Source organism: Lepisma saccharinum, chromosome 23 (genome assembly GCF_977018435.1).
Source record: "Lepisma saccharinum chromosome 23, izLepSacc3.1, whole genome shotgun sequence".
NCBI lineage: Eukaryota > Metazoa > Arthropoda > Insecta > Zygentoma > Lepismatidae > Lepisma > Lepisma saccharinum.
In genome coordinates this window covers 46,429,742-46,442,661 of record NC_139251.1, presented here as the reverse complement: position 1 = coordinate 46,442,661, position 12,920 = coordinate 46,429,742, and the positions used below count along the sequence as shown (strand labels likewise).

Here is a 12,920-nt window from a genome sequence, read left to right as displayed (position 1 = left end):
TATAAAATCATACGTTACCCCTTACAAGAAATATTTCCACTTTCGTATATTTTCAACGTTTCAAATGATAACCTGTGCAGGAAGCAAAAATATTCTCTTTTATGTCAACGTACTCGGTTACTATTAAGCTACACACAGAACTCAAAATTCATCAACTGACAGAAACTAAAACAGAAGCTGATAAAAGTACTCTTTGATCCATTCCTCTGGGTGTTTTGATGCACCAATACTGTATTCCTTAGCAGTTTATGCAATTTAATACGTTAATGTAAAAAAATACTATAGTAACCGGCAAAAAAATGGGGCACCTACATCCAGAAATACTCGCTTCCCTGCAAGACGTTGTGTGTGTTGCCTAACACTACGGCGATAAGTGAATCTAAATAGCTAATTTTAAATTGCAACTTATACCACCGCATATAGTACATTATTTCTTAATTATGTAACAAATACGAGAATTAAAAAATAAAAAAAAAATCCTGCCGAAATTTCATTTTTCAATTGTATTTGCTACATAATTAATTTTCCATCTTTGAATGCGTGTTATTCGAGACAGTGGTGCAAGCGAAATTGCAGAATTGGTTGGTACTAATGATGGTAATTTTGGTAATTGTTGTAATTAATTAACAACTACACATCTGCAGACAAAAAAGCATTAATGAAAAATTATGATGTTTTTGGTGAGTTTTAGTGAATGGTAAAATATGCGTGTAACACTCATGCAATTGATTATTATTTCTTATTTTTGGCATGATTATTTTTAAGGAAGGATACGTATTAATGATGATACTTTTTATAATGATTATAATTAACATATATCATCAACAAAGGGAGCAGTGACAAAATGGCTTCTTGAATTTTAATGATAAAAAAGGGTGGGCCTGTGAGCCCACCTCAGATAAGTATGTACGGGGGAGCTTCCCCGATGGCGCAGTGTTAGCGTCATCGCCTTGTGATTAAGGGGTTCAGGATTCGATACCCGGTGGGGGCACATAGTGGTTCGGACCCCACTTTAAACTGTATTTCCAGTCCCGATTAGCCTTACTGTGCATAAAGTAGATTCAAAACACCAACTCAATCAATCAATCGTACGTTACGGGTAAGCTATGGTTAACTATAAACAAAATTTTCTCCACAAATGGTAACATTTCGCTACAGTTGGCAACGCTGTGTCGCACACAAACTGTGATGTCATCAAGGTAGATGCTCTTGCGCCAATCCAGGTTGCCGTCCAATCCCCGCAGCCACCATCGTCTGTTGGAGACCCCGAGAAGACGTTACGCTTCGCGGCCACATATAAAACCAAGAAAAGGTAGCGGGGCCGACGCAGAATATAGTGGTCGCGGCTTGCTGGCGTTTCGATGTTGGTGTGTGTTTAAAAAGGAAGAAGAACCGGGAAGTGAAGGAACGCTTTGGCACTAGGACGATCGTGTGGGTTGCTGCTTCTTCCCCCCTAAAGGCATCGGCGGCAACTTCACCAGTGGCAGAAAGAAATCACGGTGCATATTATTTTTTTATTTCGTTATATATTTTCGCTTAATTTCCTGTGCTTGTTTTTAAGTTTTCAGTGTTTTGTGGTGATTTAAGTGTTGTGTTCAAACTGGCAGCAGATACTCAACGACACTGGGATTTCTTGGAGCTCTGAAGTTACTTTGGTTTTCAGCGGGTTTCGAAATTATAACAATGTTAACGCAAACAGTGTAAATTCACGCAGTTTTTCTGTCAACCGGCAACCTTACTGGTAAATAAGGCAACATATTTGTTTCTACCAAAACTGTGCAAAAGTTCAACGAACTTCTTGACGGAATACCTCAAATTTCATCATCGAAAATCTAACATGTAAAGAAAGAATGTAAAGTTGTGGCAATTTGTCCAAGACTAAACAACGCAAACATTTGTACGAACGTAATTGATTTGTTAAACAGAAATCGTGCAAGAGGCTCCCCGATGGCTCAGTGATAGCGTCGTCGCCTTGTAATCAAGGGGTCCCGGGTTCGATACCACTTTAAACTGTAGGCCCAGTCCTCATTAGATTAGCCTTACTGTCCATAAAGTGGACTTAAAACACCAAATCAATCAATCAAATATTCACCATCTATCACACAAGTCAGTGTCTTAAATTTACCACAGCAAAGTTTAGTAAACTAAACTGAGGTACTTTATGATGATTGGAGCAAAACATTCCGTCAAAGCAAAGCATATGGTGCTTCCAATATTCTCAAAATGGTTTCTGTTTAAACGCTATGTCAATTAGGCTGAAAATCTCAGAATTAATTTTTTCAGATAATTCTCTTCGCATTGAGTGATTTCTGTGTTACATTGCCCATTATTTAAGGAAACGCGATGTACAACCAAAAGTACATTAATTATAATTTCCTTTAACCTGAGGAATTCCAAGCAACGTAAAATTCGAATGATTGATTGAATTATTTTACTTCGCTTTCCTGCCACCTTTGGCTAATCGCGAAAATTAGAATGAATGGTGATAAGAAGAAATGGATGAATGGACAATCACAAACATATATGGACAAAACAGCACAGACCCAGGATAATTATACTGTCTGTGAGTGCAGACGCCAGAGCCTCGCCAGTCTGCAAATAAAGTCCAGGGTGTACTACGTGGATTAATATTCGGAAAATGTCATATACGATAATGGTTTTGCATGTTTTCTAAGCAATTCGCGTAGTCAAACTCAGACATTCAAAGTGTTGCTTTCATTAAAATGTAATTTGTGCATACACTATTAGTCAGAAACCTTGAGAGTAGAGTAACTTCACCGCTCCATAGAAATGATTCATGAACTTCCCGCTTTCTATGTTACTGTATGATCTGAAGGTCGTATAAAGAAAGTATGTGCAAGAAAACAGTGAAGTGTGCGTCATAATTTATCCAGGCTGACCATCAAAGTCGTTCAGTCCTGCTTGTTGCATGTACTGACATTAGCTATTGTTAAGACCATGGAATTATACTTCCGTGTATCATAATTACATTTTAATCTCCAGAAACAACTTTTGACCGTGTTTTGAAGTACACCAAAAGCACGCAATACCCTGTCCAATTCTGCAATTTAAATTTAAAGTTTTTAGCACCACACTTCGGACACATTACATTTTTAACACGTATATATTATTAAAAAAACGACAGACAAGAAGATTCTAATTTTTACAGTGCAATTTTGTTAGAATTCACCATTATAATTATTAATCCATTCTAGCCCTTGTCATTTTGGCTTCCTCAAGAAATGTACGAGGTACAATCGCAGACCCTTGTGGACTATAACAATTCCATTAAAAATCAATGGGATTGTTGCAGTCAAAAAGTGTCCGTGACTGTACATCAAATCAACGTCTAGCTCGTTTAGTGCATGAAATTAGTGTTTTGAAGATCTGCAAACTTCAGCTATTAGTCGATATGGAGAATGTGTCGATTGTGATATCTCAAATAATACCTCCACAATAATTATTTTGATACATTCGTTTTAAACCTGAGGACGGAAACTAGCATTTAGAAAATTAGGCTTCGCCAATTATAAAGAGTGTTCTGAAAGATTTTGGTCATTTTTCGGAAATTTACCGTAACATAAACAGCTCGTTAGAGTTTGGTGCCTAGTGAGTTATTTATTAAGTCAGGAACACATTTTGTTGCGCCTTTACCAATAACACATTTAAGTACCACGAATGTACTTTATCATTTGTAAATTCCAATGTTCAATGTGTGTGTGTCCGGATGTGGGGAGGAGAGAGACGCTCGCTAAGGTATACACCGAGTACGGAATTCGATTTTTTTTTTAATAAAGTCCTTGCCTATCGTTTCGTCATAAGCGTTCAAGTCTTAGTTTGAAGTTGTCAAACTGTATTTTCAAATGTCAAGAAGTCCGACAATTACGTTTTGGGAAAGAGGTTAAGTCTTTTTTGTTTAACTGTGTGATAGCTCAAGTCCATATATTCTATTACATAGACTTGTGCTTTAAGTATATTTCTTGCTTGATATTCCTTGTTGGTCTAATCGCTACGATATAGATGGATGGATAAGATGAAATTGATTAAAGGAATGCTCGCAAATAAAAACCAATGTCTTAACAGAGAATCGAAGAAAAAATCTTCGGTGGTGGGATGATAGGAATAGCACTCAACGCACATAAGTATCAAGGCGGCTAATGTTCATGTGGTTAGTGTTTTACAAAATTAAAAACTTTCAAGTGATGATGATCCTCGAGTACATCTTGGGTATACACGGACCCAATAGTCCCTCTCAAAAGACGCCACTGGTTGCAATAGAACTTCAATATTTCCAAACAGGACTATTTACGTTACGTTCTGCCTGCAATTTAACAGCGACGTCAATGAGTCATAGGTTTCCAATAGGATTGGACGATATCGGAAATTTGGTATTGCGATATATCGTCAAGAAAATATCGTCACAGACGATACGATACGATATTTTTTCGTATCGTAATATCGGCGATATATCGTCTCCACGATATATATCGTCAAATATCGTGACGATATATGGCTGACATGATATGTATTGCCAAATATCGTGACGATATAAAGCCGACACGATATATATCGCCAATACGATATATACCTAGGTATTGTTAAATATCGTGACGATATATATCGCCCAACACTAGTTTCCAACTCTTGACCAGAGCACGAAGCACCTAACACGTAAACCACAAACGCTGGCAAAAAGAAACATCCACTCCTTTCGTCATTCCCACGAACCCTACAAAAACAATGCAGGAAGTAACACTTCAACATCGGTGACCGACTGCGAATTAGATCATCGACCTTTTGAATGTGTACACGCTCACCGACATGTGTCCCAAGAATGCCATTGTAAAGCGTCTGCGAAGGACAGATTTCCTGATTTCCTTGCAACCTTGGCAATGAAAGAAAAAGGTCGGAAGACGAAGGGAAAGTGAAGATATCTTGCATCATAGTTCGTTAAGGTTACAAGCCCATAATTTTCCTCCCTGTAGCACTCCGAGGAAAGTTCACTGTCACTAAGCTACCTCGAAGAGCCTGCTGCATTTGGTGCGTGACTGAAAACGGTAGGGAACGATAAATTTTAACCAACTAGGATCCGTTCCTGCTAATGTGTGTTTAGAAAAGAGATAAGCATCGAACTACACGGAAGCTACTGGCTTAAATTTCGCGTGTTTTTAACGATAACAAGATGAAAAGATCAGACTGCACAATCTCATTTTTTCATCTCGAGTCAAAAGCCCGGGGTCTGTCTCCAAATGCCTGGTCTTGATAGCAGTTTAAATGTATTAAAAAATTCAATCCACAACCGCAGTAATGGTTGTTGGATAGCGCCTATCAGGAATCTGTCCATTGTTTTTTTTTTAATGAAATTGTAGGAATCGGTGTGGCGAAATGAAGGTCAAACTTTCGCCTACTGAGCCTGTTATGTACAGTAGGATCCACGAGTATTACCGTGCAAATTGTCCATCACCATGTTCGTGCACTTTATTTGACCCAATAAGAGCTTCCAGAATTCAAAGAAAACTCAAAACAAGCTGTTGACAATTTCTGCACCAGCATACATAAAAATCCATGGTTTAAAAACACATAGGATGTGAGAGAAAAATTAATAAAAATAGTCATGGACAATTTGCCCAGCAATACTAGTGAATCCCACTGTACAGTGATGGATAGAAATATAGCTTTAATACCGATAGCCTCATAGGGGATTTTTTTCTTGGCACCACTGTACAGTCACCGACAATAAAAAGGGACACATAGAGCCTGAAATGCTCGTTTCACTGCAAGGTGTTATGTGTGTTGCCTAACTCCACGGCGATAAATGGATTTTAATAGCAAACTTTCAATGGCAACTTCTACAGCCCCGTGGAGTTAGGCAACACACACAACACCTTGCAGTGAAGCGAGCATATCAGGATCTAGGTGTCCCGTTTTTATTGCCGCTGACTGTACATACGTGACAGCTCTAGGAACTACAATGATCTCCACCTCTCTATGTCGAAGTGGGGTCTGGTGCGGGGCACATCCAGCTGCTAACAGCCACTAAAACTAATTGCTAAAGGCTGTAAAATTGGCGCTCATAACTTAATACCTAACCTACAATTCAGCTTAGTTCTTATAACGCATATGTGGTTAGGTTTAGAGCTGTTTCTTAGCAATTAGTTTTAGTAACTGTTAGTAGCTGGATGTGCCCCACACCAGATCCGTCGAACTATCAATGATAAATCGAGTACATGCATCTTATCGATCTTCTCTTATGGCCATTTTAACAGCTGAAGTTTTAATGATCACAAGATATACTAAACGCTACAATTATCAGTTCACAGCTGGTCTCCGAAAGCCCTGGATCAACAAACTATGCTTTGCTCCCATAGTTTGCTAATTACACCTGCAAGTTCACATATTGTATAGTCTCATGTACTATGCAAGTGACTTACAATATGTCCACCACTGCAAACAGCAATATAAGGATCTAAATCATCTTTCATTTGTATTTTATTATAGTCTGTACTCTATTAGATTATATGCGACAATGTTCATTAGGGCTTAATCAGTTGCAAGATCATTGGGTGCAACTGAAAAGAAAGCGACAACATGGAGTGTTCAGTGTTCACTATTTCAATCGAGTCTCATGTACGCTAAATAACCATGTCTTCATTTTTAACTGCAAGCGCGAAGTAACGCCACCCACCTTTTTACACTATCCCCGTCTAGTTCGCTGCACTTTTTGACACTAGGTGTAGTGCAGGTGTATCTCAGTGTCAAGGTGCAAGAAAATGACGTTTAATCAAGTAGACGAATAGCGGTGTTCAAGTTCAGAAGATTCAACAAATGGTTGTCTGCTGCTTTAAACCTTCATTTGATTAGTTAGCAAGCACCACGTGACCATACACTACACATTACACTGCTCCAGGAGCAGACAACAAATACACTACTTGACACCAAATCAACGAAGTAGACGAGTCGGTGTTGCACCGTGTAACCAACTGCATACACGAAACAGACTACTACGCTGCCTAGAATGAAATACTGGGAAGGGATCGTCAGCAAATGTTGAAAATACACATTCACTCGTCTCTTCCTTGGCTTAAAAGGTAGAGAGATGAAAATTCATTTCTTCACGCACTGGTGGAACACTCCCCTATCTCAGGCGTCTCTTAGGCCACTTCCTGCCACCGAACACAAAATATGGAATCACGGGTCGCCGACTTAAGTCAAGGATATTTCCATAACTACCCTCTAATTGCCCTACGACTGGTTGCGAGGGGAAAGACGGTTTACAACCCTGCATTAAACTGCTCCGGGAGACAAGAATATCCTTCAATTCTGCCAGTTCTGTTTCTGTCACGTTACGACATTTTTTCTTGGCCCTGTGTTGTGAAAGAATGTGAAAATTTATTGCGTTAAATGCTGGGACCAGTGTCAGGACTCGCTTAACGATCAAGTCGAACCAGTTACTTGCCTGTCGTGAGTAAAATTGACAATCAGAGGATTCTCAATAATCATTACACTCTTCCCAGTGGAATTAAAGTTGTTTCACACATAGAAATATGTTAAAATGTTCAATACCATTAGTTTTAATTCCACAGGTCATAGAATAAATATTAGTTAATTTTCTAGTAATAGTTCGTATACTATAAATATTACAGTTGAAATAAGTAATCGGACATGTCTACTTTAACTCGAAAGTCGACAAAAACAAGTTTTCCCTAATTTGTGCAAAGGCTAAACTGAACTTCAAGTGTACCACCAGTAATACGACAACCTCATTTTCTGTATAGAGACTTCCATTACATACAACAATGTACCCGCAGATAGGTAATCAATAAATCAATCAATAAAGTATTCATCCATACTCGTGTGATGAATATATTCAAATTTCTTACACTTTTCTCAAAGTACAATTGTGTTTCTTTTCATTCACAATGAACATTTTTTTATTTAGTACAGACCCTATCTCGACATTTATTAAGTATATACGACAACGTTGCTTCAAAAGCTAAGAAAAACTCAAAATATACAATAAAAAGAAAATTTCTACAGACCGTGTTTCCACATTATAGATGTGTATAAATATTGCATTTTATAATATCAATAACTGTAATTAATATTCCATTCATTCGTAATGTACAGTTAAACCTTACCTGCTCCAGCTCAAGTAAAAAGTGCTAATTTGCACAGATGCAATTTATGTATTATAGCCATTTTAACCGAAATATACAGGGTGTCATTTTAATGGCGCCCACGGACCACAGATTCGTGTAGAGGACATCAAAACAAACAACTTTTCTCAGTAACATTATTCACGTTGGTGCGTCAATTCGACGCTACAGCTGGTCAAAAAAGACCGTTTGCCGCCTGGATGCTGGCAACCCAACACAACATTTGATCGTATCTGTGACGTCATTTCCTGCGGCGAAACAGCGCACGGTAGGGTTGCAAGGAACACACAAATTTTGTGAAAAATGACAAACTACCAACCACATTATTAGCTGTAAAACTAAGCGAGAAACGCGTCCAGTAAACCGAACATCATAGCCTACCAGCCAGAAGATCAGCAGTCATCTCAGGGGAAGGGGGAAGTGAACCAACGATATGAGAAATGGTAAAAACGTATTCAAAATGAAGAGTCAATATCGGATTTTGTCTCAGCCTACATGTCAAATATCAACATCAATAACTTTTATTGTACTTAAAACTTACATGTGGCTGTTTACGCCCAGCTACATGTCAATTATATTTGCAAATCTCGTTGCAAGGTTGATATCTACAGGTTTGTGTCCAGATGCCTTGTGATACTTTGTGCTGATAACGGAAGTATCTGAGGTTCACGTTTTTAGATTACGGCTAAAACACGTACAACCACAGTAACAATCTAATGATGAATCAGTAGCGAATATACTGCCCTGTTCACAGTTGCAAACTATTACATGTGTATCCGGTGCGTAGATAAACACAGTCGTCGGAGAGTTTGTTTTACTACTACTTATATCCCTGTATTTTCAACCATTTTTGTCACTTGCCTCATAATGCCCTGAATATGCATTATATTATGTGTTGCTTACCTTTGGAATTTTGAGTTCTTTCATTTCTATTTTGTCATCTGTTCAGTGTGTCACAGACAACTAGTATCAGAAGGACGAAGTGGATAGACTAAATTGTAGATGCCATCTTGGTAACTAGATTTGCAAATATTTGAAATGCAAGCTGATACAAAATTCGATATGACCACTTCCACTTGAATTCTATTTTCTTTCTACCATTTTTCGTATCGTTTGTTTACTTCCTGTTAGGTTACAGAACGTGTTTTCTCGTTTTGTTTTACGGTACATAATGTGGCTGATTGTAGCTATGTCATTTTTCACAGAATATGTGTGTTCCTGGCAAGCCTGTAACGCATCGCTTCACGACGGGATAATACGTCACAAATGCAATAAAATGTTGTGTGTGGTTGCCAGCATTCAGGCGGCAAAACGGGCTTTTTTGAACGACTGTAGCGCCGACACGATGCTCCAACGAGAAAAATGTTACTGAAAAAAAGTTGTCTGTTTTGATGTTCTCTACACGTTTCCGTGGTCCGTGGGCGCCATTAAAATGACACCCTGTATATTCTAGTTTCTTTCGTATAAAAGTGTCAATATTTAAAATTTACCTTTGTTGTTGCTTTCTCATTTCCAGATTTGAAACTAGTTTTAACCAGCCTCCCACTACAATATCTTCATCCTTCCCTCAGTCCCGAAAAAGTGTTATATTTTTCAAAAATAGACTGTCAGGGTGCTAAATCCTGGGGGGACGGGGGGATTTCCCCCACCAACAATCTTGGAATCAAAAATCCCCCCACCAAACATTTTCGGAGGGAGAGTTTTTGTTATAACATACAAAAGATAAACAATTACTTTTTAATTTGAAATATACTTTACTAAGATTAATATCGAAAACAAGCACAAATTAGTGTAGTTGTGAGTGTTCAATGCTTTTCCTCTCTCCAGAGATCATTAACAAATCTGCATCGATACGCACAATAAAAGTAAAACAAGAATGCAAAATAATAATAACTATGAAATCTAATTGCTTTACATTAACATAAAGCACAAACTAAACTAAAACTTACACATAATAAAATCACTTCAACTATTTCATAATTTATTAATCTTTAACCGGTTAGTAAAGGAATTAGTTAGCTGCTTTGCAAATGTATAAAAAGTAACAAAATTAATTTCCTTTATGTAATTAATAATAATATTTTTAATTTAGTAATTTATTTTTACTTTTAATAACATTACAAATATGTATATAGTATAATTTACACATACGTTTGTGGGGGAGGGGGTTTGACGATAAAGAACTTTCTCTCCCCCTACCAGTTTTCAATGATTCGCTAGGAATATCATGTACAAAAATCTATTTATTTGTGTATTGCGACTTGAGCAATCGTTAAATAATTTTGTAATGACGACAATAATACTGTCATAAAATTCTTCAGTAAATAAAAAGAAAAATATTATAATTCGTTGTTTTGTTAGCCAGATTTAGTTTCTTTATTTGTTTCTCAGTATATAATAGAAGTTTTAGCAAGTGCTACCGTCTTATTTTGCACATTTTTGTGCATTTATGCTGTCGAAGTGCGGTGCTGATCACACCAACTTCGCCAAGGAGAAAATGTCATGTGACCTCATGACACGGTTCAAATGCATAGCTGTACCTGTTCTAGTGCACTAGTCATAGAGGTCTACTTTAAGGCTATTTTCTTCTACTTTTTACTAGCAGTTAAGCATTTCGCAATTGTTTCAGATGAGCAGTAAGGATCACTATAACCTTTAGGTTAGCACATAGCGGTTCCCTTTATCCACCTGTCACGCCCAGAACCACGGCAACAGTAAGACATAACGTTGAACATACAGTTCCAATCGTCTAATTCAGGATCTAGAAAGTAACTGTACATTCGCATCCTGAATCCTTTTTCCGAATTCTATACGACGAAATAGTTTTGCAATTGTAAAATTATTACAAGGTTTTTCGAAAACAAATCTTTTAAACCAAAAGTGTCGAAAATATACGTAGTACTAACTTCATTCCAAGTTCATTTTCTAAACAGTAATTTGTGTTACAAGCGACAAGCAAATATTTTGGCCATAAGTCATAACTAGACCTCGGATTTTTAGGTTCTAAAAACTGTGCTTTCAGGTTCCTAAAATAGGCTCTAAAAATCCTAAAATTGGTTCGAAAATCCAAAAATAGGTTCTAAAAATCCTAACATAGGTCATAAAAATCTTGTTAGGCTCGAAAAATCCTGAAGTAGGTTAAAAAATAAACTTAGAATAGTTCAAAATTCCTGAAAAATGCTGATTAGGTAAAATCAACTCTTCGCTGCGTAGTTAGGCAACAATCTTTTTTCATGTCATCCACAGTCAAATTCCGCAATTTTGTCTGTGAGGATCATCTTATATGAGGAAAACAATCAACAAAAACATAGTCAGTGGTGCAAACTTCAATGTTGAAATGTTAGTTTGGAAGAAGTGAATGCAACAAAGTACCGAAGTGACGTGAAAGTGAGCAAGACCACACAGATCAGACTACTTTGGATTGTACAGGTAACAGTGGCACCAGACATTTTGCTTTGTTTAGACCTTTGGAAAATCGCCATGGATTTGGAGGAAGGGAAATCAACAGAGAGTATGTTTCATACATGTTCGTCATTGATTTTTTTGTGACCATACAAAGCAAATGTCTCTGCGACATAAAAATCCTGTAAAACCTTTAAAAATATATAAAAACCTAAAAAAAAGGCTTGATTTAGGTGCTTAAACCTAAGATAGGTTCTAACAAGCAAAATAGGTTTTTTAGGCATTATAAAACTTCATCAGTTCTTGCGTTTTTTAACGAAACGCTGACATGCCTTATTATTTCTTACATACCTGTAAAGAAAAAAATAGGTTAAAAACATAAAATCCGACGTCTAGTCATAACCCTTTAAAACCCAAAATGAATTGATAAGAATCCAGTGCATACACTTTGGTTAGGTTAGGTTATGCAAAAAAAATGTGAGGGTTTAAGATATTCTGACGATAAATGCGAAATTGCAGAAACATATGTGTAGAAATGTCAATTATATAATTCCATGTGCAAACTTCGAAATTGTTTTGGACGTTTGTCCAAATTCAGTCACTATTTGTATCTTAATTCTTACGTGTTCACGTGTCGGCCATTTTAAAGTCAGATCATGAATTTAATGTAGACTTCTTGCATAAGTTTGCATTTACATGTACGTACAGTGAATAGTATACATGCACTATTTTTTTTAATACTAACGTATTTATAATACGTTTTAGTGTATAGTTATTTTGCTTATTGTAATCTTTAAGAAATCTTTATTGCTTTAGTATGCAAAAATAGTTCATCTTAGATTTTTGTTTCGAGTGTAAAGTTGCATCTATTTTTCTTTGCGAATCGCCCTACGCCCTTAAGACTGGCTCTGAGCTGATTGTTTTTCGTTGAAGAGTTCATCGGCTTTTCACCTGTGGGTTAAAGTTTCGCCATTTTTCTTTGTGGTGCCTCTTGACGCTAGTTGGTCATGAACCAGCCTTGTCACCGTCGTGATTTGAAGAAAAAGAACCGATCGGATTCATTGCTCAGTCAAGCGGATTCGAACTTCCTTCGGGCGGATAGCTGTTTTTATTATCCGAAATCTTTACAGCCTCAAGCCACGCGTCTTGGAAAGGGTTATCAGATTTGTTACCAGTGAGGCTCCACCTTCCCCGGCCATCACCAGGGCACGAATGATAGCTTCAAAGATTCCACAGTCGAGTTAATGGCTGTCAGGTCACAGTTCCAACACTTTTTATCGTCTTCGTCTTCTTTCGAGTGAAATGTAACCACATGGCAGAAAAGAGGGGTGGAAATTATTGTATTTTGATGAAGCTAACACG

The 12,920-nt window shown here is 37.3% G+C and overlaps 1 protein-coding gene across 1 annotated transcript in view; it reads left to right on the top strand.

The window, feature by feature from the left end:
• The first annotated feature begins 1,276 nt into the window (after positions 1-1,276).
• tyn (trynity) overlaps positions 1,277-12,920 on the top strand; it is a 133,714-nt gene continuing 122,070 nt past the window's right edge. Inside the window, exon 1 of the mRNA XM_083110041.1 lies at positions 1,277-1,499. The gene's annotated coding sequence lies outside the window, so the exon portion shown is untranslated. The remainder of the gene's footprint in view (positions 1,500-12,920) is intronic.